Below are 27,793 nucleotides of genomic sequence, written 5' to 3'. Positions count from 1 at the left end.
TTTGCTGACAAAGGTCCATATAGTCAAAACATGGTTTTTCCAGTAGTCATGTACAGATGTGAGAGTTGAACCATAAAGAAGGCTGAATACTGAATTGATGCTTTCAAACTGTGGTGCTGGAGAAGACTCTTGCACATCCCTTGGACCACAAGGAGATCAAACCAGTCAATCATAAAGGAAATCAACCCTGAACATTCATTGGAAGGACTGATGCTGAAGCTGAAGCTCCTATACTTTGGCCACCTGATATGAAGAGCCGAATCACTGGAAAAGACCCTGGTGCTGGAAAAGATTGAAGACAGGAGAAGAAGGAGATGACAGAGGATGAGATGGTTGGATGGTATCATTGACTCAAGGGACATGAGTTTGAGCAACTTCTGGGAGATGGTAAAGGACAGGGAAGGACAGAATACGAGTATTCTGCAGTCCATGGGGTCACAAAGAATTGAACATGACTTAGCAGCTGAACAACATCAATAGGAGAGGGAGGCAGTAAGGTAGAGGGAGCGTAGATAGAAATTAGACTTACCTAAATATACATCCTTTTGTATATTTAATCTCAGACTCATGTAAATATTATGGAGAATTTTAAAACAAAGCTAAACAAATTTTAAAAAGAAACCACTGAAAATTGAAAGTAAAATAAAGCAAATGAACTTGTTCCTAGGTAGGACATAGTTCTAAAAGGGAATTATTCTGATTGGCTTTATTAAAGAAATAGTTATTTGTTTGGCTCACTTGGGTTTTAGGTGTGGCACATGGACTTTCATTGATTGATGTGGGTCGTTGCCATGCACTGGCTCTCTGGTTGTCGGACACAAGCTTAGTGGTAGTGGTGCATGGGCTCAGATGCTCCTCGGCATGTGGGATGTTAGCTCCCTAACCAGGGATTGAACTCATATCCCTCCACTGCAAGGTCGATTGTTAACCACTGGGCCACCAGGGAAATCCCTTTAATTGACTTTAAAACAGAATCATGTAACTGTATGTCCCATGTGGGGGTATATCCTTAGCATGTAAACCAAAACAAACCAAACCACCCAACAAAATGAGAAAACCCCAAAGTTATGAAACTGTTTTTAGTAATCATATTGCTGATAATAGTTTTGATGTTGTTATTTGGAGACTTTTGTGTGTGTTATTATAGGAAAAGTAATTATGTTTGTGGTGTTAAGAATTGAGATTTTTGTCATGGTTGAAAAGAAATACAATGTAAAATTGATGAGGTTATGTTAAAAGTTCATAGAACTGAAATTGAATTGGAAATATTAATATGAACTCATGATGTATTTTATCTTCAACAAAGCAACAGTTATTTTTTAGTCCCATCCACCAAAAATGCCTAGAAACAATGACCAACCCAGTAGCAATAAGCACTCCCACAACCTAGACTATGTTTTCTATATGTCACTTGCCACTAAAGGAACCAGGACTCTTTGGAGAAATGGTTGCTTCCAGGTTTGGGACACCAAAAAACCTGAAAACTTTGTCATGACAGAAAGAAAAGGAGCCATTAAATACTACCAGAATGATGTCAAAAGACTGAACAGTTATCTGAATAAGTTCTCCTTGACCAAAGATGGATGCTTTCAGCATCACTAAGGATAATCAATGCAATGTTTACATGCAAAGGTTCACAGTAAAACAAAAAATGAAAACCTCCATTGGATATCCTTAGGGCATTTCAAAAAACCATCTCATTAAAAAAAAAAAAAGAGTTAATTAAAGAAAAGAATCAGAAGTTTATTTTGGCTTTTTGTACCTCAGGGTAACCAAAAATAGATAAAGAAAAATTTCTCTTTAAAGTAAGTTAACTGTTAAATGAAGAAGTAGCAAACTTAAGATATCATCAGTTCAGTTCAGTTACTCAGTTGTGTCCGACTCTTTGCAACCCCATGAACCACAGCATGCCAGGCCTCCCTGTCCATCACCAACTCCTGGAGTCCACCCAAACCCATGTCCATTGAGTCAGTGATGCCATCCAACCATCTCATTCTCTGTCATCCCCTTCTCCTCCTGCCCTCAATCTTTCACAGCATCAGGGTCTTTTCCAATGAGTCAACTCTTCGCATCAGGTGGCCAAAGTATTAGAGTTTCAGCTTCAACATCAGTCCTTCCAATGAACACCCAGGACTGATCTGCCTTAGGATGGACTGGTTGGATCTCCTTGCAATCCAAGGGACTCTCAAGAGTCTTCTCCAACACCACAGTTCAAAAGCATCAATTCTTTGGTGCTCAGCTTTCTTTATAGTCCAACTCTCACATCCATACATGACTACTGGAAAAACCATAGCCTTGACTAGACAGACCTTTGCTTTTTAATATGCCGTCTAGGTTGGCTATAACTTTCCTTCCAAGGAGTAGCGTCTTACTTACTCCTTGTAAGTAAGATATCATCAGGCAAATGACGATTAGTGATTGATGGCATTGCAGAGAGAGATTATCAGACATTAGGTGCCTCCTAAAGTAGTAATCCTGTCAAGAAATAAAAAAATTAACCTAAATCTGGTCAAGACTCTAGATCCTATAACTGATTTACACAACCACCAGGGACAGAGGAACATACTGAATGACAGACAGAGACATAATCAACAAATCTCAGACTGTAAAACTTTATAAATGAGATCCTGTTTCTTCAAAAAATATTTTAAGTGTGAAGGAAGAGATGGAGAAAAATATGTGGGATAAAAGAGACTTAGAAGATTGGAGCAATTCCAATTCCAAGCAATTATTATTCTTATTTTGATTCTGATTTAAATAAACTATAAACAAGATTGTAATAAGGTCAGGAAAAGAAACTGAGCATATTGGCTATTAAGAAATTGTTAACATTTTTAGATCTAATGACATTAAAGAAAGATCTTTACTAACTTTAAAAATAGTATTAAAGAGAACTATCATGAGTTGAAGGAAAAAGTTCTTCTCTTTCAGAGCAGAGGTGGGCACACTAAGCCCTGTGGCCACTCTGGCCACTGCTTGTTGTGTAAGGAAAGCTTATTGGAACTCAGTCAGCCCCGTCTGTCTGTGGCTGCTTGTGCACCACAGCAGCAGAGCTGAGTAATTACTACAGAGACCTCATCTGACCTTTCCCAGCCGACCCCTGTCTTAGAGATACCTACTGATGAAAAGAGATACCGATTGAAGAGAGGTGATGCCTGGGATTTGCTTTAAAATATTCCAGGGATGGGAGAATGGGTGATGATATAGATGAGTCAAAACGGACCATGTTGAATTTTAATTCATTATACTGTTCTCTCCACTTTCACTTGATTTTGAAACTCTTCATAATGAAATATTTTAAAAATAAGGTAAAGCTATATTTGATGACATAAAAAATATTTTCATGATACGTTGTTAAATGAACGAAGTAAGTTTCAAATGGTATGTCATAATTCCATTTGAATGAAAAACAGTCTATATGCACACACATATATATATGTGTATATGCATACAAATGTGTATAATAGAAAAGACAAAACTCTTAGGAGTGGGAATGGCAATGGTGCAATAGGAAATAGGTAGTTTTCTTTTTCACTTCTTTGATAATTCTGTTCTGTTTGATATTTTTTTAGCAATGTATTTTTATAGAAATTTTTTTAAGGTTATAGGCTGCATCACAATTTCTCTATCTTCCCAATTGCATTCCGAAGAAAATGGATGACCACCTCTTGATGAAAGATATTTCAAAGACATTTTCATGCTCATTTGTCTGATTTATTTATTGGTCAACATCTCTTATATATCTCTTCTATTTCAAGGAAAATTCCATAGTCCCACTTTTCCAAAATAAAAGTCAAGACTCAACTTCCCAGCCTCCTTTGTAGCTGGTGAGTGGGTGTGAAACCCAGGCCCTGGGGAGGTGAGGGTTGGAGATGGGAGTGGCAGGAGAGAGGGGCATGTGGGCTCCACCATCACGTGGCCAGTGGGCCAGGGGAGGCTCCTTTTCTGGAGTAGCTCCTGGCATTTGACCCAAGCTCCATCAGCATGAGTGGGCCCTGGAACCCACTGTGCTGCTGCCAGGAAAAGAGGTGGGGCTTTGCTGGAGCTGCCCTTGGGTGGGGGGTCTTGTTTCCAGAGGCAGTGTCTGTAAGCCTCTCACATACTCTAGTAAATCCTTTTCTTTTAAACCAGACTCAGCAGATACATTTATTTGCAACTAGATACTACTGTACATTATCTTTAGGTGATTATAATAGCTACTGTCTTTCTTTTCCTTATCTTTTTTTTCCATTTAAAACATGATTCTGGATTGATTCAAGGTGGCAGAGTAGGACATGCACTCAGCTCCTTCCATAAGAGCAATAAAATCACAACTAGCTACTGAACAACCATCGACAGGAGGATGATGAAAACCACCACCACCAAAAAAAAAAGAAGATACCCCACATCTAAAGACAAGGAAGGAGCTCCAATGAGATAGTAGGAGGGTCACAATGAAGATAAAATCAAATCCCATACTGGCCAGGTGGACTATCTATAAACTGGAGAACAGTAATATCAAAGAAGTTCTCCCACTGTTGTGAAGGTTCTGAGCCCCATGTCAGGCTTCCCAGCCTGGGGATCTGGCAAAGGGACTAGGAATCCCCAGGGAATCTGACTTTGATTGATGGCCAGGAGGATTTGATTATAGGACTGGGGGAAACAGAGTCTCCACTCTTGGAGGGCACAAACAAAAGCTTGTTCACACCAGGGCCCAAGAGAAAGGAATGGTGATCCCATAGGTGACAGAACCAGACCCACCTGCTAGTGTTGGAGGGGCTCCTGTGGTGGTGTAGGTCGGCAGTGGCTCACTGTGGGGATGGGGGGCTGGCAGCAGCAGTCCTGAAAAGAGCTCCTTGGCATAAATCCTCTTGAAGGTCACCATTAACCCTGCCATAGATCCTGTAGACCCCAGGGCTGGGTTGCCTCAGGTCAAACAACTTGCAGGGAGGGAGCACAAGCCCATCCATCAGCAGACAATTAGTTTAAAGTTTCACTGAGAACAGCTCTGCCTACCAGAGGAAGACCCAGTTTTTCCTACCACCAGTCCCTCCCATCAGGAAGCTTACACAAGCCTCTTAGCTTCATCCACCAGAGATAGGCAGAAGAAGCAAGAACTACACTCCCACAGCAGCCAGAATGAAAACCACATCACAGAAAGTTAATCAGAATGAAAAAGCAGAGAGTTATGTCCCAGATGAAGGGACAAGATAAAACTCCAGAAAAACAACTAAATGAAGTAGAGATAGGCAACCTTCCAGAAAAAGAATTCAGAATAATGATAGTGAAGATGATCCAGGATCTCAGGGAAAAAAAAAAAATGGAGAAGATGCAAGAAATGTTTACTCCACCAGCAAGATTCTTGTTCAGATTTGATGGAGAAATCAAAATCTTCCTAGACAAGCAAAAGTTAAGAGAATTCAGCACCACCAAACCAACTTTTAACAAACACTAAAGGAACTTCTCTATGCAGGAAACACAAGAAAAGGAACAGACCTACACAAGATAAACCCAGAACAGTTAAGAAAATGGTAATAGGATCATCCATATCAATGATTATCTTAAATGTAAATGGATTAAATGCACCAACCAAAAGACATAGACTGGCTGGACTGATGAAAACATGTGCATATGCATATGCACTTCCACTTACCACATCACTCTACTTAACCCACTAAAACTGTATGTAATTATTTTATTATTTTATAATGTTAGGCTAATCATGTTTTCATTATGGCTTGCAATTATAATTATCTTTTAATTATTGTCTGGCTATTTACTGTGAAAACTGATAAAGCTATTTTATTATTGTGATTATGCAGCTATTTTTCACTCAATACCATTGTATCATGATTGGTCAACAGAAAGTAATAGAATTCTATGTCACTAAAACTACCATTTAATAGACAAACCTGTAATCACTTTTTAAAATCCAAATACATATTAGAATTATCTTGAAAATTTTTGAAAAATACAAATGTACAGGTATTGTCTTTTCCTCCAAAATATCTTTGATATTAATTTCTCATTTTGGTATTAATTTCTCATTTAAATACTTTCTTCTCTGCAATCGCCCTCTTGTGTTTTTCAATCTTTTAACTTCATTGAGGCTGTCAGTGGCTAAGTCAAAATTTCTCTTGGTAATTGTCACATTGCTCTTGAAAATACCTGGTTTATTTTCAAATATCTCTTGATATTGATTTCTAACATAATTTCACAGTGGTAAGAGAATAGACTATGATTTCAATGCCCTTCTGCCTATTCATTCTATTAATTTTTGAAAGTATGATATTAAAACTCCAGCAAAAAATATTTATCTACTTAAATAATTATAATATACAATAGAACTATATGTATCTTTTTTCCATATTTTTAAAGTCTCCTGTAAATATGTTATTATACTTCATAATTAAAAAAATCCCAGATCAAAAAAACCCCCATAATGATGCTTAACAAATATTTGTTGAGTGGATGAGTTAATGGTTAAGCTGTTTATGGGGCCCAATATAAGCGCAGATTTTAAATTTATGTACATGGAACATTAAAAACTCCCAGAACTGATCCCAGAATTGCAGAATGAACTCTCTTTGACCCAGGACTTGGGAAGCCTGCCGTGGGTATAGCTGGGACTAGCACCTGGAACTCCTTCTTAATAAGCTGGTGTTCTCATTCCTGTTCTCTGTGTACTGTCGTCAGATAATTCTCCCAGACTTAAATTCAAGGCCAGGAATAGGTTAGAGAGGCACAAGACTGGGGATGAGGTGGGGAGAACTACAAAATATAGGGGTCTGGGGAGCTCATTTCCTACTCTTTTCAAGCCCTGGAATTTTATCTAAAACTTTCTTCTCTACCAAAGACCTTTAAAGGCAATGGCAAATAGACTTGTGGTTGCCAAGGGGGAGGGGTTTGTATTAGCACATGTCAACTATTGTACATAGGATGGATAAACAACACAGGGAATTGTACTACTATCCTAAGACAAACCATGATGGAAAAGAATATTAAAAAGGATGTATATAAATATATCTTCAGATATAACTGAATCACTTTGCTATACAGCAGAAATTAACACAACATTGTAAATCAACTATACTTCAATAAAAAATTGATTGAAAAAGGAAGTGACTCTGATACACCTGGAAAATAAAGGAGAATATTAAAATACCTTCTTCCCTTTTAAAAAAAAGGCAGTGGTAACATTATCATTTTTGTGTCCCAGTTAACACCTATAAACATTTAAAAACATATAAAAATTTTCGAGATCTTTGAAAGGGTGTTAGATTGCTTGAGAATAACACTTCCCATGAGCTCAGTAATTCAGACAACTTCCATCGAAGAAGGAAGAGTTATGCTCCGATAACCCATTTCCCCATCTTTAACCTTCTGCTTTCAGTCCTTCTGACCCGGAAATGATAGATCTTCTTTAAGATGGGGTGAAGAACCTTCTTGAGTATAGCATACCCAGTCCCTGTGGTCATGTCTCCCAAGCAGGACAAGAAAACTTGAGGAGTCCAATCAAGCCTGGCGAGAGACCTCCCTCTGCCTCCCACTGCCTCGCTCTCCAGGCTTCTAGGCACAAGCTTGCCCTTGTTGAGGGGAGCCTGATTCACTCAGGGAAAACTATTTCGCTTGGCAGGGTTTTTTAGATCCTTGTTTAACACTTTGTTGGTGATGTTTTAAAATCTAAAGTACCTGGAATAATCTAGAAGTCTGAAGTATCTAGATATATACTTTAAGACCTCATGGTGAAGAGGTCTGACAGAAGTGTTTGTATTGACAAGCTTATCTCTAAGTTTTCAGATTTCATCTGTGCTCATTGAGAAGTTCATTCAACTGCCTATGCCCAGCTACTTGGAGGCAAATGCTTGGTTTCTTGAAATATTCTTCTACAAATTCCTTCATGATTTCAGGCAGAACACGACGGGGAGCCTCCCCCTCTTCTTCTCTGGAAAAGACCCTGGTCACATATGACAGATGGAAGCACATTGATTAAATCTAAAGCTACTGAATAATAAAACTCATGAAAAATAAATGTGCTCATAGAAATAAGCCTTTCTATAGTAGCCCATTCTGTCATATTTTCCTGACAGCCTATCTAATTTATGATGGCAATTCCATGGCAATTCCTCTTAATTTCCTATTATGGGTAGTTTATTTTTTCCACTTCTGAATGCGTAGTATAAAAGTTTTTATTGCACACATAAGGGAAAAGGAGACAGCTTCCAGCACAGAACTGATGCCAACATGACATCTTGAATTGCCCCTTGGATATAAGCTTCTGTAAAAGCTAATCAGTTGAAAGTCTGCATAGCAAGAACAGTTTTGATTGGAGCCTCCATTTAACCCCTGGATGCAAGGAAAGGTGGGAAAAGGTGGAGCAGCAGGGCTGCAGTGTGCCCAGTGGACAAAGACACTGGTTCACACAAGTTGACAAGTAAAGCTTTGCCCACTCTTTGACCAATAAATGTGGATTCCATAAATCTAACTATCCTGCCAAAGACGGCTGAAACTGTCCCATCACAAACAGAATGAAGAGCAAGTATCTAAATTTCTAATGGCTATGAAACTGGTGGGCTTCCCTGGTGGCTCAGTCGGTAAAGAATCTGCCTATAATGTGAGAGACCCAAATTCAATCCCTGGGTAGGGAAGATCCCCTGGAAAAGGAACGGCAACACACTCCAGTATTCTTGCCTGGAGAATCCCATGGACAGAGGAGCCTGGAGGGTTACAGTCCATGGGGTTGAAAGAGTGGGAGGGTGAGAGCCCTGCTGGCTTGTTCTCTGTTGTGTCCCCAGAGCCTGGCACCTGGTGAGTCCTTCTCAAATAGCTATTGAATAAATGAGAGTATTTCTTGAGGAAATAGTGTAATGCCACATGATCACAAATTCAGTTTTTTTAGGACTTGCATTTTATAATCACAATAGCATATAGATTTATCTGGAATATTGTTGGATAAACATGTATAGGCTAGTTCCAGAAGCCACCCTACTTACAAAAGGTTGGGTTTCAAAGGCTGTCTGTAGGTCTCTTTGTCCAAAATGGGATGACACACGACACAGTGATGGTGGAGATGATGCGTTTTTGCTGATATTAACATGTAACAAATTTGGTGTTCTTACCACATGCCAGCATTCATGCTGGTGCTTTATATGTGTTACGTCCTTTAACCCAACAACTGTCTGAAGGTGCTGTAATAACACCCATCTTACAGCCAAGAAAACTGAAACTCAGGGAGGTGAGTGGTACAGCTGCTTAGCTGCTGGCAAGCCACAGGGTCGGGATTGGAATGGCAGCAGCTAGTTTGGGGACTTTATCACTACACACTGCTTTTGTTTATGATATGAGTTTCTGAACTAAAAAGTTGTGAGTGGAATGTTTTCCATTTTGATTTTGTTTATTGGTCATGCTTGGTGCTCAGATGGGGCCCTGTGTGTAGGTACAGGTTTGTTCTAGCTTAACTCCCAAAACACAGTCTCTGTGGCTGTTTATTCATTTTCAATCCAACATGTGAATCAAACTTATCTACAAGTCCATTAGGATGGAACTTCCCCCAACCTGGGCTTCAGGGCAGCATTTAGGGTCAAGTTTCCTAATTGGAGTTCCTCTTCCAAATTTCTCTGCTCAAACTAGAGCTCAGAATGTAAGCTCCCACACCTGGGGCCTAGGGCACCCTCATTAGTGTCTTAGCCTCCTCCCTGTGGGTCTATATAGAACCCCCATAACAAATAGTTTCCAAATGCACAGCAAATCAAGCACATTGGAAGTTTATTTCACCTTCAAATAGTTAAGCCCAGTGGTGGTTTTGGTTGTTAGGGGGTTCTGCTCCTGTAGTTATTCAGGGATTCTGACCCCTTTAAGTCTGTGGTTCCACCAACATCTAGGATATGATCACTGTCTATACTCAGAAGAAGAGGACCAAGAAAAGGGAGGAGTCACTGCCGTATCCTGAAAGCCACTCAGATTCCCATGGACTAGAATTTGTTACCCATGGCCATCTCTAATTGCAAAGGAGGTGGAAAATGGAGTTTGGCTATGTGCTCAAATAGATAAGGAAAGCTTGGGTTCTGACAAACAGATAGAATTCTGGACCACTGGGATTGAATTAGTTAGGATTAGCCTAGGCCACTGTGAAAGAGCTAACTGTCCTTTGGACAGGTAAGAGGATTTCTCTCATACACGAGTCAGGAGTTCAGCTGCCCAGGTCTAGTAAAGTGGTTCCACAGACCCCAGGTCCCCACACTCCTTCTGCCTTGCTGTTCCTCCGACCTAGCATGTGTCCTCATGGTGCAAAATGGCTGCTTGAGAATCGGACACCACACTCTCCCCAGCCCTTCTGCTCACATGTCACTGTCCAGAGCTTCAGTCATATATCCATACTTCCTCATTAGAAAGCTGACAAAAGAGATCTTTTATTGTGGGTCTGGTATGCTAAGCCAACACTGAGATTTTATTGCTAAGAAAGTAGAGGAGGTTGGAGGGCTAATTGCATGCCTACAGGCCTTTCTTTATTTGCAGTATGCTTGGGTCTGATAAAGAATCTGTTTGCACTGCAGGAGACCCTGGTTCGATTCCTGGGTCGGGAAGATCTGCTGGCGAAGGAGTAAAGGAAAGCGAGCTACAGTGCAGTGTCAGCCATACAGAGAACAATACTCCATGTTATTCCTGAAGTGGCTCTGAGGGTAAAGAATCTGCCCGGAATGTGGGATACCCAGCTTTGATCCCTGGATCAGGAAGATCCCCTAGAGAAGAAAATGGCAACCCACTCCAGTATTCTTGCCTGGAGAATCCCATAGACAGAGCAACCTTGTGGGCTACAGGCCCTGGGGTCTCAAAGAGTTGGACACGACTGAGCAACCTTCACTTTTGGGTCTCTGGGAGGTACGCAGCCCCACACACCCACCAACTCCTTCCCCTGGGACACTGATTGCTGGGCAGTTTGTTCTGTCAGCTCAAAATGTTGCCACAAACTAACAGGCAAATGTCTGCCTTTGTCAAACCAGCAATGGTGGAGAAGCAACAGGAAAACATAAATGTGTATTCAGAAAAGGGGGGCACGTGGGGGATGCACCACAGGCCAGCAGATATTTTGCATCTGCAGTTGGTTGTTGTTACAAAGCCCTGCTGGGCAGTGAACCAGGTTTCCTGCCTCAGCCTCCCAGGCAGCTGTGCTTCTGCTTTCTGGACCTCACTTTGACCTCTGGGATTCTTTGTCATCTCTTTTCTTTTGTGGCCCAGTGCTCTGCTTTTGGGTTTCAACCTGCAGACTGTTACCAGCAAGGTTGGGATTTCTTTAGAATGACATTTTCCTGAAAAACTTGGTAGCTTTTAAGTTCATCTTCTTTCATCTGGTTCTATGTGTAAGTAATCAACTAAGGATCATCATACTAAGTGAAATAAGTCAAAGAAAGACAAATATCATATGATATCCTTATATGTGGAATCTAAAAAATGACACAAATGAACTTATTTACAAAACAGAAACAGACTCATAGACTTAGAAAACAAATTTGCAGTTACCAAAGGAGAAAGTTGGGGTGAGGGATAAGTTAGGAGGTTGGGATTAACATATATTCACTACTATGTACAAAATAGGTAATCAACAAGGACCTACTGTATAGCACAGGGAAACTTATTCAATATTCTGTCAATAACTATATGGGAAAAGAATCTGGAAAGGAATAGATATATGAATATGCATAATTAAATCACTTTGCTGTACACTTGAAACTAACATAACACTGTAAATCAACTATACTCCAATATAAAATAAAAAATTTAAAAAATCAATTAAAGATCTTGGCTGTACATGGTTTTAAAGCCTGAAGATTCTTGTCTTTTTCTGTCCTCAGCTTGGTGCCTCTGTTTGAGGCCATCTAAACAACGGGCTTTGTCGTGAAGGTTAATCTCCTTGCCAGCAGTCTCACTGCCTCTATGCGGAGATCACCATCTCATTTCCTCTAAAGGGCTGCTTTCTAGCTCTGCCAGGATGCAAAAGCAGGGGCGGTGGGCAGACAGTCCCTCCCTCAGCTCTGCAGTCTCCTTACCTTCTCTGCCTGGGGCCTTAATCACTGTGCTGAGCTCGAGCTTGCCCCCTCTCTCTCTGTCACAAACATACATGCACGCAAAACTTTGTGAACAGAGATGTTAAATCACTATGCAGGACTGGCTACTTAAATTGCTGGACCCAATGCAAAGTGACAATGCAGAGTCCCTTGTGAAAGGGACTCCTTTTTCTTTTCTTTCCTTTCCCATTTGCCCATTCCTGTCCCCTCTAACCTTAAAAGAAACTACTTGTAGGAATGAGATCACTAGGCAATTTAACCTAACTCCTGACTTACGTGCTCCTGAATGCACACCATGCCTTGTCTACCTTAATTCTTTTCCTAGATGAAAAGAAGGACGAATAAAGAATTAAATAGTTAAAGAATGTTCAGCTCTATAACTGCAACAGCTTCCTTAGCAATCCTGCAGGCAGATCATTTCTGAGGAGAGAGTCAGCCAGTTCACACTCAATGGAGAAGGATGCAGAACCCAACTTCCTGCCTTGATGGTTCAGATTCTTCCCCCCACCCCATTTTCCTCTTTAAAAACTGTCCTAAGTGAGCAGAATCTTCAGAGTTGGTCTCTGAACATGAGTCCTTCTTCTCCCCAGATTGCTGGCTTTCTGATTAAAACACTTTAAAAGTCCTTTCTACTGATACACATGCCTCTTAGGCTATTGGCTTCTGAGTGGCAAACAGCTGAACCTGGGTTCAGTAATACTTGTTCCAGACTTGTTCCAAAGTTCTGAATGTCAAGAAGGTGACAGCACACCGTTCACTGAAGGCAGGGTGCTTAGAGGTGGGATCCTGCGTGGATTGCACACCTGTGCAACCAGGAGCACACATCTGTAGGAGGCTGCAGGGAACCGGGCAGAGACAGGCCAACTGCAGCTTCCCACCAAAAAGGTGAGCCAGCAGGTCAGTGATGCTGGGGGACGTGAGGGGAACCACACAAAGCCTGCTGCTCCCCCGGCCTCCAGGTCTCAAAGGAGGTTCTCATGTGGCCTACCCCATGGGTGCCTGCAGGAAAGGGCCTCCTGGAAGGTAGTCTGGCCTGAGCAAGTCGACTGTTAATGCGTTGTTGCAGCTCCCACCTGCTAACATCCTGAACTCTCCCCACCCAGTCTCCCTGCCCAAATTTCAGTTTCTGAACCTCAGGTTCAGTTTCTCATCCGAGGGTCAGTAGGTGACCATTTTACCAAATGCATGATCGCTATGTAACACTCTGACCCACTGCTCAGCTTAGAGTTTGAGCCCTCGTCACCTGCCAGCCGATATTACATTAACCACACTTATATTTCAGGCTCTACCTCTTGCACCATGCCACTCCATGTACCACTTTTTTGCCATGTTGTGTCAAACTAAATGTGATCTCAAATTCAAAATAACAGTGGCTTAATAAAACAAAATCTTATGTTTCTCTCACAGAAAGAATCTAGAAATACAGTCCCAGCTAATATGATGGCTCTAAAGTCACCAGCAACCCAGATACCTTTCTAGCCTGGCTTTCATGACATACGACAGCTACTGAGCATTTGACACTGTCCCCTGATGAAAGAACTTCCCCAGGCATCCCAGATAGCACTTCTGCTTATATCTCATTTCCTGGACTTTGCAGCCACATGTGGCTGCAAGGGGGCTGGGAAGTGGTCTCACCCCAAGTGATATGTGCTGAGATGCAATAACAGGATTCTGCTGTGGAAGAAGAGGATACATATGGACAGACAACCAACTCTCAGTCTCAGGAGTGAGACCAGCCCCATCCAACTTTGCTTTTGTTGTTGTTCAGTTGCTAAGTTATTCCTGACTCTTTGTGACCCCATGGACTACAGCACACCAGGCTCCTCTGTCCTCCACTATCTCCTGTAGCTTGCTCAAATTTGTGTCCATTGAGTTACCGTTGCTATCTAACCATCTCATCTGCCTCCTCCCCCTTCTCCTTTTGCCTTCAATCTTTCTAAGCCTCAGGCAGGGTCTTTTCCAATGAGTTGGCTCTTCATATTATGTGGTCAAAGTATTGGAGTTCAGCTTCAGCATCAGTCCTTCCAATGAATATTCAGGGTTGATTTCCTTTAGGATTGATTGGGTTGATCTTTTTGCAGTCCAACAGATTCTCAAGAGTCTTCTCCAGCACCACAATTTGAAAGCATCAATTCTTTGGTGCTCAGCCTTTTTATGGTCCAACTCTCACATCCATACATGACTACTGGAAAAACCATAGCTTTGACTATATGGACCTTTGTCAGCAAAGTGATGTCTCTGCTTTTTAATATGCTGTCTAGATTTGTCATAGCTTTCCTTCCAAGGAGCAACTTAGCAGCCCCCTAATCCTGGGCTGGGCCATCCTCTCAGTAGAGGATCCATGCTGGGCATGCCTGAAGTGGACCTGGGTGTGCATCAGCGTGGCCCCAGGGAAATCCCTTTCCCTGCTCTTTGGCTGCAGGAGTGGATCACCTTGATATAAATTTTTCCTTGAAGTCACATGGTCTGCTAAGTGTCACAGAAGCAGTTGCTTGTGCATTAATGGGTGCTTTGCTGTGGACAAACTGGGGCTGTGGGTGAGATGGAAGCAGATGGTTTGCAAGTGTTCTTCAGCAATGGGAACATTTTTTCAACTGCATTCTGAACCCACAGCCCCATGGGAAGAGGGATCAGAGGTGAGATGCTTCTATTAAAGATGGGGGTCTGCTGCCTCCCACCTTCCGTGCAGGTTTCCTGGCCACTGCATCGAACCCCGTGGGCCCTCTGGTGCCTTGTCCAGATCAGCTATTCTAATCCATGTCTCTTATTTTGCTGATGAGAATATGGAGTCCCAAGGAAGTTGTGGCCTGGACCAAGCTGGAGGCAGGCTTGCTTTGTCCTGGTTGGTGTGTGTGGTGCTGGGGCTCACAGGCCTCACTGGCAGAGGTCTGAGACCAGTGAGGCCCTAATGGTGTGTTGACATGTTCACATGTGACTGAGACCTTCCTGTGGATCACAACAGGTGTCATTCTTTTTTTTTTTTTTCAGGCGTCATTCTTTATCCAAAGGGTCTGTGAGCACTGGGATCAGACTAAATTGACCCTTGTTGTTGAATTTGTTCCCATTGGTGGTGGGCAGAGATTTCTGCTCCCTTTGATTGACTCAGAGGCAGAGTGTAGGCCGTGCTTTAGTTTGCAGCAGAGTAAGAGAGAGGTGAGTGAACACCTGGCACCAGATTGCCCTTAGTAGAGAACCACCTCTGCTTAGGAAGATGTGCCGAGAAACCAGCAGCGCTGGAAGGAGGGCCCAGGGCTCTGGGCTGGTGGTGAGGCTGTTTGAGAGGCCCTGGGTCTCCAGGGTCGGGGCACCCTCTTGTATCCCCGCTCCTCTCAGCCCATTTGCTCCACTCTACCCCTCCTCCCCCTGCTTCCTCAGCTCTGCCTGACTTTTCTTTCCTGGTAACTTTGGCTTGCTCATGGCCAACAATGGCTGCCCCAGCTCTTTAATCATCTTGACCTTTTAGCTTTTATTTCTCTTGTAATTTCTTCTTCCTTAAGCACTTTTAATTCAGATTCCCGAGATAAGTTATGGGTTGGAATCAGCTCCTCTTTCAATCAGGTTGCAGGTTGAAGGTCATCGGCCTGAAAAATGGCTGTCATGGATGGTGCCCACCTGGACCTCTTAGCTGTGACCCCCAGAGTGGGAGGGGCCACAAAGGGAAGTGGGAATATGGAGGGGCTGCTGCTTTCGCACTGGTTACAGGTTGCGTTAGCACTACTTCCAGGGAGTGACTAGTCTCCAGCACAGCTATTTTTAGTATCTGATCAAGCTGAAACAGCGTTCTAGTCTCCTGGATTCAGTTGTTTAGGGAAATTGCTAGTCTTCTTTTGCAGCCATATACTCAAACCCTCCACGGCACCTTTTTCTGATCCCTGACTTCACCAGAAATTGCTTTCTAAGCATCTGATTGTATGTGGTGCTAGGAGAGCTGTTTTGCAGAAAGAATGAGTTGCTGTGTTTGAATGAAGACTGTCACAGACGATGCTGACCAGAGAAGATACCCATCTCCTTGCTGACTCTAATTAATTCTTTATGACTCCACAGACTATAGCCTGCCAGGCTCCTCTGTCCATGGAATTCTCCAGGCAAGAATACTGGAGTGGGTAGCCTATCCCTTCTCCAGGGGATCTTCCTGACCCAGGAATCGAACTGGGGTCTCCTGCATTGCAGGCAGATTCTTTAGCAGCTGAGCTACTAGGGAAGATCTTTCTAAAGCAAAGAGCCCAAAACTCAGAAATATTTGACAGGTGTTACAGCAAAAGAATTTCCCCCATGTGCCTTCCATTTCCTGGTCAAGACAAGTTTGAGTCATAATCAGTTAGCACTCGAGCTCTCCTGCAGCCCTTTGTTAGGAGTTACAAACACCGGACCATGGAGACCCTTCCTGTGGGAAGATAGGTCTCGAGTTGGGGCCAGGTTTCAGCTCTGAGATCCTGATAGAGCTTCAAACCCAGGTCCTCTCCTTTGTAGCTGAGACAGTTGTGCTTGATGACACCATAGTGACCCCTATTCTGACTCCAAACTTCCTGTTCCCCTTCCTGAAGTAGGTGGATACATCCTTGTTTGGCCCTAAAAATGTGAGCGGCAGTGAGGATGTGAAGATGTGGGCAACTTCAGGGCAGGGGCTTTCAGAGTTGGTGTAGCTTGTGAAGTCCCCACTGTCTTGCCATGGTAACTGGAAAAGTATGTGTGACGACTCTCTCAGCCACCATGTCTGACTAACTTCCATTAACAAAACCTATTTTATTGTTTAAGCCACTGACATTTTTGTGTTTCTGTTACTGCAGCATAACCTAGCCTATCCACTCAGGCACTATTCATGACAACTCTTTTCTCACTGGTAGGCTGAGGTATCCAAATGGTTTTTCAGAGTAGCTGTACCATTTTACATTTTCACCAGCAATGATGCATGACACAGTTTCTCCACATCCTCACCAGCACTTGGTGTTATAACTATTTTTTTTTACAAAGTCACTCTGATAGGTAGTGTTACTGATCAGGATTCTTTGCCTCTTTAATCAATAGAAATTGACTAGAGGACAGACAAGAAATTCTGGCAAGGCAAGAAATTCTGAGGCCCATGAAGCAGTTGGGTGCAGGGGAGAAGTGAGAACAAGCAACCAATTCCCTTGCTTGCTTATTCCCCAAGTGGGGACAAGCATGTTCTTTACATGGGGTGAGGGTAGGGGTCAGGCTGGATGGGCGGCTCAGGTGGTTTGTCATGTGCTTATTTACCATTTGCTTATCTTCTTTCTATTCAATTAATTGATTTCTTTATTGAAGGATAATTGCTTCACAGAATTTTGTTGTTTTCTGTCAAACCTCAACATGAATCAGCCATAGGTATATATATATATATCCCCTCTCTCCTGAACACCCCTCCCATCTTCCTCCCCATCCCATCCGTCCCAATTGACATAGAGTTTCCTCACAGTGTTAGAGTTTCCTGAGGCATACAACAAATTCCTGTTGGCTATGTATTTTACATATGGTAATGTAAATTTCCATGTTACTCTTTCCATACATCTCACCCTCTCCTCCCCTCTCCCCATGTCCATAAGTCTATTCTCTGTGTCTGTTTCTCCATTGCTGCCCTGTAAATAAGTTCTTCAGTACCATTTTTCTAGATTCCGTATATATGTGTTAGAATATGATATTTACCTTTCTCTTTCTGACTTATTTCACTCTGTATAATAGGCTCTAGGTTCATTCACCTCATTAGAACTGACTCAAATGCATTCCTTTTTATGGCTGAGTAATATTCCATTGTGTGTATGTACCACAGCTTCTTTATCCATTCATCTGTCAATGGACATCTAGGTTGCTTCCATGTTCTAGCTATTGTAAATAGTGCTGCAATGAACAATGGGATACATGTGTCTTTTTCAATTTTGGTTTCCTCAGGGTATATGCCTAGGAGTAGGATTGCTGGGTCATATGGTGGTTTTATTCCTAGTTTTTTAAGGAATCTCCATACCATCTTCCATAGTGGCTGTATCAATTTAACATTCCCATCAACAGTGCAAGAGTGTTCCCTTTTCTCTACACCCTCTTCCAGCATTTATTGTTTGTAGACTTTTTGATGATGGCCATTCTGACTGGTATGAGGTGATATCTCATTGTAGTTTTGATTCACATTTCTCTAATAATGAGCAATGTTGAGCATCTTTTCATGTGTTTGTTAGCCATCTGTATATCTTCTTTGGAGAAATGTCTGTTTAGATCTTTTGCCCACTTTTTGATTGGGTTGTTTGTTTTTCTGCTATTGAGTTGTATGAGCTGCTTGTATATTTTGCAAATTAATTCTCTATCAGTTGTTTCATTTGTGATTGCTTTCTCCCATTCTGAGAGTTGTCTTTTCATCTTGCTTATGGTTTTCTTTGCTGTGCAAAAGCTTTTAAGTTTAACCAGGTCCCACTTGCTTACTTTTGTTTTTATTACCATTACTCTAGGAGGTGGGGCATAGAGGATCTTGCTTAGATTTATGCCGAGTGTTCTGCCTGTGTTATTCCTCTAAGACTTTTATAGTTTCTGGTCTTACATTTAGGTCTTTAATCCATTTTGAGTTTATCTTTGTGTATAGTGTTAGGAAGTGTTCTAATTTCATTCTTTTACATGTAGCTGTCCAGTTTTCCCAGCACCATTTATTGAAGAGGCTGTCTTTGCCCCATTGTATATTTTTGCCTCCTTTGTCAAAAATAAGGTACCCATAGGTGCATGGGTTTATTTCTGGGCTTTCTATCTTGTTCCATTGGTCTATATTTCTGTTTTTGTGCCAGTACCATACTGTCTTGATGACTGTAGCTTTGTAGTATAATCTGAAGTCAGGAAGGTTGATTCCTCCAGCTCCATTCTTCTTTCTCAAGACTGCTTTGGCTATTCGGGGTCTTTTGTGTTTCCATGTGAATTGTGAAATTTTTTGTTCTAGTTCTGTGAAAAATGTCATTGATAATTTGATAGGGATCACATTGAATCTGTAGATTGCATTTGGTAGTATGGTCATTTTCACAATATTGATTCTTCCTACCCAGGAACATGGAATATCTTTCCATCTGTTTATGTCATCTTTGATTTCTTTCATTAATGTCTTATAATTTTCTGTGTATGGTTCTTTTGTCTCCTTAGGTAAGTTTATTCCTAGATATTTAATTCTTTTTGTTGCAATGGTGAATGGGATTGATTCCTTAATTTCTCTTTCTGAATTTTCATTGTTAGTATATAGAAATGAAAGTGATTTCTGCATATTGATTTTGTATCCTGCAACTTTGCTAAATTCACTGATTAGCTCTAGTAATTTTCTGATACTATCTTTAGGTTTTCTATGTACAGTATCATGTCATCTGCAAACATGAGAGCTTTATTTCTTCTTTTCTGATCTGGATTCCTTTTATTTCTTTTTCTTCTCTGATTTCTGTAGCTAGGACTTCCAGAACTATGTTGAATAATAGTGGTGAAAGTGGACACCCTTGTCTTGTTCCTGATCTTAGGAGAATCCTTTCAGGTTTTCACAATTGAGAATAATGTTTGCTGTAGGTTCATCATATATGGCCTTTACTATGTTGAGGTAGGTTCCTTCTATGACCATTTTTTGAAGAGTTTTAATCATAAATGGGTGCTGAATGTTGTCAAGGCCTTTTCTGCATCTATTGAGATTATCATATGGTTTTTATTTTTCAGTTTGTTAATATGGTGTATCACATTGATTGATTTGCATATATTGAAGAATCCTTGCATCCCTGGAATAAACCCAACTTGATCATGGTGTATGAGCTTTTTGATGTGTTGTTGAATTCTGTTTGCTAAAATTTTGTTGAGGATTTTTGCATCTATGTTCATCAGTGATATTGGCCTGTAGTTTTCTTTTTTTGTGTTGTCTTTGTCTGGTTTTGATATCAGGGTGATGGTGGCCTCATAGAATGAGTTTGGATGTCTTCCTTCCTCTGCAATTTTTTGAAAGTTTTAGAAGGATAGGCATTAGCTCTTTTCTAAATGCTTGATAGAATTCTCCCTGTGAAGCCATCTGGTCCTGGGCTTTTGTTTTTGGGAGATTTTTGATCACAGCTTCAATTTCAGTGCTTGTAATTGGGTTGTTCATAATTTCTATTTCTTCCTGGTTCAGTCTTAGAAGATTGAACTTTTCTAAGAATCTGTCCATTTCTTCCAGGTTATCCATTTTATTGCCATATAGTTGTTCATAATAGTCTCTTATAATCCTTTGTATTTCTGCATTGTCTGTTGTAAGCTCTCCTTTTTCATTTCTAATTTTGTTGATTTGATTCTTCTCTCTTTTCTTGATGAGTCTGGCTAAAGGTTTGTCAATTTTGTTTATCTTCTCAAAGAACTAGATTTTAGTTTTATTAATCTTTACTATTGTTTCTTTAATTTCTTTTTCATTTATTTCTGCTCAGATCTTTATGATTTCTTTCCTTCTACTAACTTTGGGGTTTTTTGTTCTTCTTTTTCCAGTTGTTTTAGGTGTAAAGTTAGGTTGTCTATTCGATGTTTTTCTTGGTTTCTTGAGGTAGAATTGTATTGCTATAAATTTCCCTCCTAGAACTGCTTTTGCTGCATCCCATAGGTTTTGAGTCACGGTGTTTTCATTGTTATTTGTTTCTAGATATTTTTTGATTTCCCTTTTGATTTCTTCAGTAACCTGTTGGTTATTTAGAAATGTGTTGTTTAATCTCCATGTGTTTGTGTTTCTTACAGTTTTTTTTTCTTGTAATTGATATCTAGTCTCATAGTGTTGTGGTCAGAGAAGATGCTTGATATGATTTCAATTTTATTAAATTTACTGAGGCTTGATTTGTGACCCAAGAGGTGGTTTATCCTGGAGAATGTTCCACATGCACTTGAGAAGAAGGTGTATTCTTCTGCATTTGGATGGAATGTCCTGAAGATATCAATGAGATCCATCTCATCTAATGTATCATTTAAGACTTGTGTTTCCTTATTAATTTTCTGTTTTGATGATCTGTCCATTGGTGTGAGTGGGGTGTTAAAGTCTCCTACTATTATTGTGTTACTGTCATTTCTCCTTTTATGTCTGTTAGTGTTTGTCTTGTGTATTGAGGTGCTCCTGTGTGGGGTGCATAGATATTTGAGGTTGTCAGGTCCTCCTCTTGGACTGACCCCTTGGTCATCATGCAGTGTCCTTCCTCATCTCTGTGACCTTCTCTGCTTTAGGGTCTGTTCTGTCTGATATGAGGGTTGCTACTCCAGCTTTCTTTTGCTTCCCATTTGCAGGGAGTATATTTTTCCATCCTCTCACTTTCAGTCTATATGTGTCTTGACGTCTAAAGTGGATTTCTCATAGACAGCATATATATATGTCTTGTTTTTATATTCATTCAGCCAGCCTGTGTCTTTTGGTTGGAGCATTTAATCTGTTTACATTTAAAGTAATTATTGATATATATGTTCCTGTTGCTATTTTCTTAATTGTTTGGGGTTGATTTTGTTGATCTTTTTCTTCTCTTCTGTTTGTTGACTATGTAAGTCCCTTTAAGACTTTTTGTAAAGCTGATTTGGTGGTACTGAATTCTCTTAACTTTTGCTTGTCTGAAAAGCTTTTTTTTTTTCTCCATTAATTTTCAATGAGATCCATGCCAGTTACAGTAATCTTGGCTGTAGATTTTTCCCTTTCAATACTTTAAATATATCCTGCCATTCCCTTCTGTCCTGCAGAGTTTCTGCTGATAGATCAGCTGTTAAGCATATGGAGTTTCCCTTGTATGTTACTTATTGCTCCTCCCTTGCTGCTTTTAAAGTTCTTTCTTTGCATTTAGTCTTTGTTAGTTTGATTAGTATGTGTCTTGGCATGTTTCTCCTTGGATTTATATTTTATGGGACTCTTTGTGCCTCTTGGACTTGATTGACTATTTCTTTTTCCATGTTGGGGAAATTTTAAACTATAATCTCTTCAAAAATTTTCTCACATCCTTTTTTTTCTCTTCTTCTTCTCAGACCCCTATAATTTGAATGTTGGTGCATTTGATATTGTCCCAGAGGTCTCTGAGACTGTCCTCAGTTCTTTTCATTCTTTTTCCTTTATTCTGCTCTTCAGAAGTTATTTCCACCACTTTATCTTCCAGCTCACTGATTCGTTCCTCTGCTTCAGATATTCTGATATTGATTCCTTCCAGAGAATTTTGTTGTTGATTTTTTTTTTAACTTTACAATATTGTATTGGTTTTGCCATACATTGATATGAATCTGCCATGGGTGTACATGCATTCCCCATCCTGAGCCCCCCCCCCCCCACCTCCCTCCCTATCCCATCCCTCTGGGTCATCCCAGTGCACCAGCCCCAAGCACCCTGTATCATGCATTGAACCTGGACTGGTGATTCGTTTCACATATGATAATTTACATGTTTCAATGTCATTCTCCCATATCATCCCGCCCTCGCCCTCTCCCACAGAGTCCAAAAGACTGTTCTATACATCTGTGTCTCTTTTGCTGTCTCGCATACAGGGTTATCGTTACCATCTTTCTAAATTCCATATATATGTGGTTAGTATACTGTATTGGTGTTTTTCTTTCTGGCTTACTTCACTCTGTATAATAGGCTCCAGTTTCATCCACCTCATTAAAACTGATTCAAATGTATTCTTTTTAATGGCTGAGTAATATTCCATTGTGTATATGTACCACAGCTTTCTTATCCATTCATCTGCTGATGGACATCTAGGTTGCTTCCATGTCCTAGCTATTATAAACAGTGCTGCGATGAACATTGGGATACACGTGTCTCTTTCAGATTTGGTTTCCTCGGTGTGTATGCCCAGGAGTGGGATTGCTGGGTCATATGGCAGTTCTATTTCCAGTTTTTTAAGAAATCTCCACAGTGTTCTCCATACTGGCTGTACTAGTTTGCATTCCCACAAACAGCCACTCAGGTTCAGGTTCTCGGGTACTCCACAAAGGCGCAGACTTGGTTGGGCCTGCGTTTTGTGCCCGTCCCAGGTCCGAGCAGCTCAGGTGACCAGGTGCTTGGCAAGCACAGTCGCCCCCAGTTGAAGGCTGTGACTTATCGCCTCCCCCGTCCCAGCCGCTCGGTTTTCTGGGTGTACAATGGGCGTGCCTTCTCAGGTGTGCCATGTGTCTCTTCTGGGGAGCTGATCTCTGGCTGCGACCCTCCCGGCAGGTGTCGACCTTCCAGAATCCCAAGAAGTCTTGGTTAGCAACGAAGCCTGCTTGCAGTTTGGTAGAAGATGCCTCTCTGGGGCCGCGATTGCCCCCTTCTGGCTCTGGCTGCCCTCGCCTGCCTGTCTCCGGTGGGGGATGGGCCGGTCCGCAGCCGGCTAGCTCTGCTCAGTCCTTTGTTCTGTGAGCGGGCCTGGAGGTGTCTTAGGTTAGGGCTTTTCGCGGGATAGCTATCCCACAGTCTGGGTTGCTATCTCAAGCTAGTTCCCTCAGATTGCCCTCAGGGCATTCAGGCCCGGTCCTTACCCTAAGCAATGCAGCCTGCGCCTCCCTGTCCAGCCCCCACTTGCTAGTGGGGGATGGGAGCGTCTGGGCTGCTGCTCTGCTGGGAGTTGCTGTTAGGCACAAGTAATCTGTGGGTTTTAGTTATTTATTTATTTTTCCTCCCAGTTATTTTGACTTCTGAGATTCCAAGGCTCACCACAGACCCACCGGAGAGAGTGTTTCCTGGTGTTTGGAAACTTCTCTCTTTTTTAAGACTCCCTTCCTGGGACGGATTTCCATTCCCACCTCTTTTGTCTCTGTTTTTATCTTTTATATTTTGTCCTACCTCCTTTCGAAGACAATGGGCTGCCTTTCTGGGTGCCTGATGTCCTCTGCCAGCATTCAGAAGTTGTTTTGTGGAATTTGCTTGGTGTTCAAATGTTCTTTCCATGAATTTGTGGGGGAGAAAGTAGTCTCCCTGTCCTACTCATCCGCCGTCTTAGGACCACCCCCAGAGTATTTTTAATTTCAGTAATTGTGTTGTTTGTCTGTATGTTTATTCTTTAATTCTTCTAGGTCTTTGTTAATTGATTCTTGCATTTTCTCCATTTTGTTTTCAAGGTTTTTGATCATCTTTACTATCATTATTCTGAATTCTTTTTCAGGTAGTTTGCCTATTTCCTCTTCATTTATTTGGACTTCTGTGTTTCTAGTTTGTTCCTTCATTTGTGTAGTATTTCTCTGTCTTTTCATTATTTTTTTTTAACTTATTGTGTTTGAGGTCTCCTTTTCCCAGGCTTCAAGGTGAATTCTTTCTTCCTTTTGGTTTCTGCTCTCCTAAGGTTGGTCCAGTGGTTTGTGTAAGCTTCCTATGAAAGGAAAGTGAAAGTGAAGTCGCTCAGTCATGTCCGATTCTTTGCGACCCCATGGACTGCAGTCCACCAGGCTCCTCTGTCCATGGGATTTTCCAGGCAAGAGTACTGGAGTGGGCTGCCATTTCCTTCTCCAGGGGATCTTCCTGACTCAGGGATCGAACCCGGGTCTCCCGCATTGTAGGCAGACGCTTTTACCGTCTGAGCCACCAGGGCTTCATTTTGTTGTTGTTGTTGTTACTGTTGCTGTTTATTTGTTTGTTTTTCTCTGTTGGGAAAGGCTGAGTGAGGTGGTAATCCTGTCTGCTGATGATTGGGTTTGTATTTTTGTTTTGTTTATTGTTTAGATGAGGCATCCTGCACAGGGTGCTACTGGTGGTTGGGTGATGCCGGGTCTTGTATTCAAGTGGTTTCCTTTGTGTGAGTTCTCACTATTTGATATTCCCTAGCAATATGTGAACCGAGAACTTCCAGATGTTCAAGCTGATTTTAGAAAAAGCAGAGGAACCAGAGGTCAAATTGCCAATATCCACTGGATCATTGAAAAAGCAAGAGAGTTCCAGAAAAACATCTATTTCTGCTTTATTGACTATGTATGTCAAAGCCTTCGACTGTGTGGGTCACAATAAACTGTGGAAAATTCTGAAGGAGATGGGAATATCAGACCACCTGACCTGCCTCTTGAGAAACCTGTATGCAGGTCAGGAAGCAATAGTTAGAATTGGACATGGAACAACAGACTGGTTCCAAATAGGAAAAGGAGTATGTCAAGGCTGTATATTGTCACCCTGTTTATTTAACTTATATGCAGAGTACATCATGAGAAACGCTGGGCTGGAAGAAGCACAAGCTGGAATCAAGATTGCTGGGAGAAATATCAATAACTTCAGATATGCAGGTGACACCACCCTCATGGCAGAAAGTGAAGAGGAACTAAAAAGCCTCTTGATGAAAGTGAAAGAGGAGAGTGAAAAAGTTGGCTTAAAGCTCAACATTCAGAAAACTAAGATCATGGCATCTGGTCCCATCACTTCATGGCAAATAGATGGGGAGACAGTGGAAACAGTGTCAGACTTTATTTTTCTGGGCTCCAAAATCACTGCAGATGGTGATTGCAGCCATGAAATTAAAAGACGCTTACTCCTTGGAAGGAAAGTTATGACCAACCTAGATAGCATATTAAAAAGCAGAGACATTACTTTGCCAACAAAGGTCCATCTGGTCAAGGCTATGGTTTTTCCAGTGATCATGTATGGATGTGAGAGTTGGACTGTGAAGAAAGCTGAGCACTGAAAAATGATGCTTTTGAACTGTGGTGTTGGAGAAGACTCTTGAGAGTCCCTTGGACTGCAAGGAGATCCAGCCAGTCCATCCTGAAGGAGATCAGTCCTGGGTGTTCATTGGAAGGACTGATGCTGAAGCTGAAACTCCAATACTTTGGCCACCTCATGGGAAGAGTTGACTCATTGGAAAAGACCCTGATGCTGGGAGGGATTGGGGGCAGGAGGAGAAGGGGACAACAGAGGATGAGATGGCTGGATGGCATCACCGACTCAATGGGCATGAGTTTGAGTAAACTCCGGGAGTTTGTGATGGACAGGGAGGCCTGGCATGCTGCAATTCATGGGGTCACAAAGAGTCGGACATGACTGAGAGACTGAACTGAACTGAACTGAACTGAGGGTTAGTTCTCTGGTAGTCTAGGGTCTTGGAGTCAGTGCTCCCACTGCCAAAGGCTCAGGGCTTGATCTCAATAAGGGTATTGTGACAAATCACCACTGTCGTGCCTTTTCTAATGCTGTTGCCAGGTCTATGATGTAAATTACCCCAGGTCACAGCTTAGGGACCAGGACTTTTCATTTAGGTATATCCATGGCCTTAGAGTTAGGTTACTGTGACTTTCTTATCCCAGTTGTAATTCACTCCTTTGTGCTGGAAGAGGGTCCTGCCTTCTTGAAGACAGGAATTTCCTCTCAGTTCCTGAACAAACTCAAGATTTCAGCTTACAGAGTAGAAACTCAGGAGTTTAAATCCTCCACAGAAACCAGTGGTGAGGTATGGAAACTTTATCTGTTATTGACAAATCACTGGAGGCCACTTGTGGGCAAGTCGGATTAGTTTAAAATACCAGAGGGACCCACTAATATTTTTGTGGGTTTTACCTCCATAAGTTCATCAGTTCCCCACAGTAAATACTGGAGAAAAATCCCTTCGTGCTCTGACAGGAGTTGGAGGAAGGGAACCACTTAAAAATACACCAGAGCATCTGTTCATCATCTGTTTATCTTCTTTGGTGAAATAGTAATTGATTCAATTCTTTTGCCCATCTTTCAATCAGCACAGCCTCCTGGGTTTTCACTGCCTCCTCCTTCATGTTTCCAGTGGACAGGCTCCAAGAGTTCCCACCAAATGATGCCATCACTTCCAAAGTGATTCTCCCTCCTAGACTTGACTTTTTGGAACTTTCCTTCCAGCTGGATATTAGGACAAGAGATGGGACTGAACCATTTGACACTAAGCAGTAGACTGTTGAGTGTCCACTTGTGTTAGAAGAAACATCTTATCTGCCTAGTAAGAATTTCCTTAACAGATGGGCTTTCAGACAACATGCCACATCTTGGGCAGTGTGGAAGTTCCCTGGTTATTTTCCAGGAAGGTTTGGCTTTGGTGTTCTCAGAAAAGCATATTCCCAGGAATATTCCCTTAGGTGCATCTCCTGCAGATTCCTAAAGTTAGAACTTGCCTTGTTTTTGTTTTGTTCTTTGATCTATTTGTGGCTTGAGATAACAGAGAAATCTTTCCAGGGTTCATCTTTCTCCACATTTGCTCCCCATACCTCAGGCCCAACCTGGGGAAAGCTTTCTTTAGCTTTGGCCCCAGATTCACCTGCATGAATCCCATAGGAGCTAGAGAGGGGAAGGGGCAGGCCCTTGAATGAAAAACTGGGACTCCAGCCAGAGGACAGACCTTGCTATCCAGTCTTGACTGACCCTCCTTTTCACTTTTAACTAAACTCCATGCATCTTTAGAATTTCTTGCCTAACTTGGCCATCTGTTTACAACTTTAAAAGCTGAAGAAACCATTTATTATTATTAGCAGATGTAAATACTAATGTCAGTCACTATTAAACAGCTATTTGGTCCAGACACAATGCTGGGCACCTGATTTCTCTTTAATATTTACATGATAAGTTGCAGTTGAGTTATTATCCCTATTTGAATAATGAGAAAACAGGCTTATTCATGGTCAAATTTCTTGCCTAAGGTCATAGTGCTAAAGATAGATAAGAATCATGTATGAGGGACTCCAGATTCATACTCATCCTCTTTAAATGTCCATCTTGTGTCTTCTGCTCTGATTTAAACTTAAGGAGCAGGGAGTAAGAAATTTGGCTGGGAGAATCCTGCCCTGAGTAATTGCTTTGACCTGGAACTCTCAGTAAGTTCATAATAATACCTATTTGAGTG

At 41.6% G+C, this 27,793-nt stretch overlaps 1 long non-coding RNA gene across 1 annotated transcript in view; it reads left to right on the top strand.

The window, feature by feature from the left end:
* The first annotated feature begins 14,258 nt into the window (after positions 1-14,258).
* Positions 14,259-27,793, top strand: part of LOC110137904 (uncharacterized) — a 31,370-nt gene continuing 17,835 nt past the window's right edge. Inside the window, exon 1 of the long non-coding RNA XR_011486455.1 lies at positions 14,259-14,677. This is a non-coding gene — a long non-coding RNA (uncharacterized lncRNA). The remainder of the gene's footprint in view (positions 14,678-27,793) is intronic.

Source organism: Odocoileus virginianus, unplaced genomic scaffold, assembly GCF_023699985.2.
Source record: "Odocoileus virginianus isolate 20LAN1187 ecotype Illinois unplaced genomic scaffold, Ovbor_1.2 Unplaced_Contig_14, whole genome shotgun sequence".
NCBI lineage: Eukaryota > Metazoa > Chordata > Mammalia > Artiodactyla > Cervidae > Odocoileus > Odocoileus virginianus.
The sequence above is the reverse complement of the archived record's forward strand: the minus strand, read 5'-3'. Positions and strand labels throughout refer to the sequence as shown.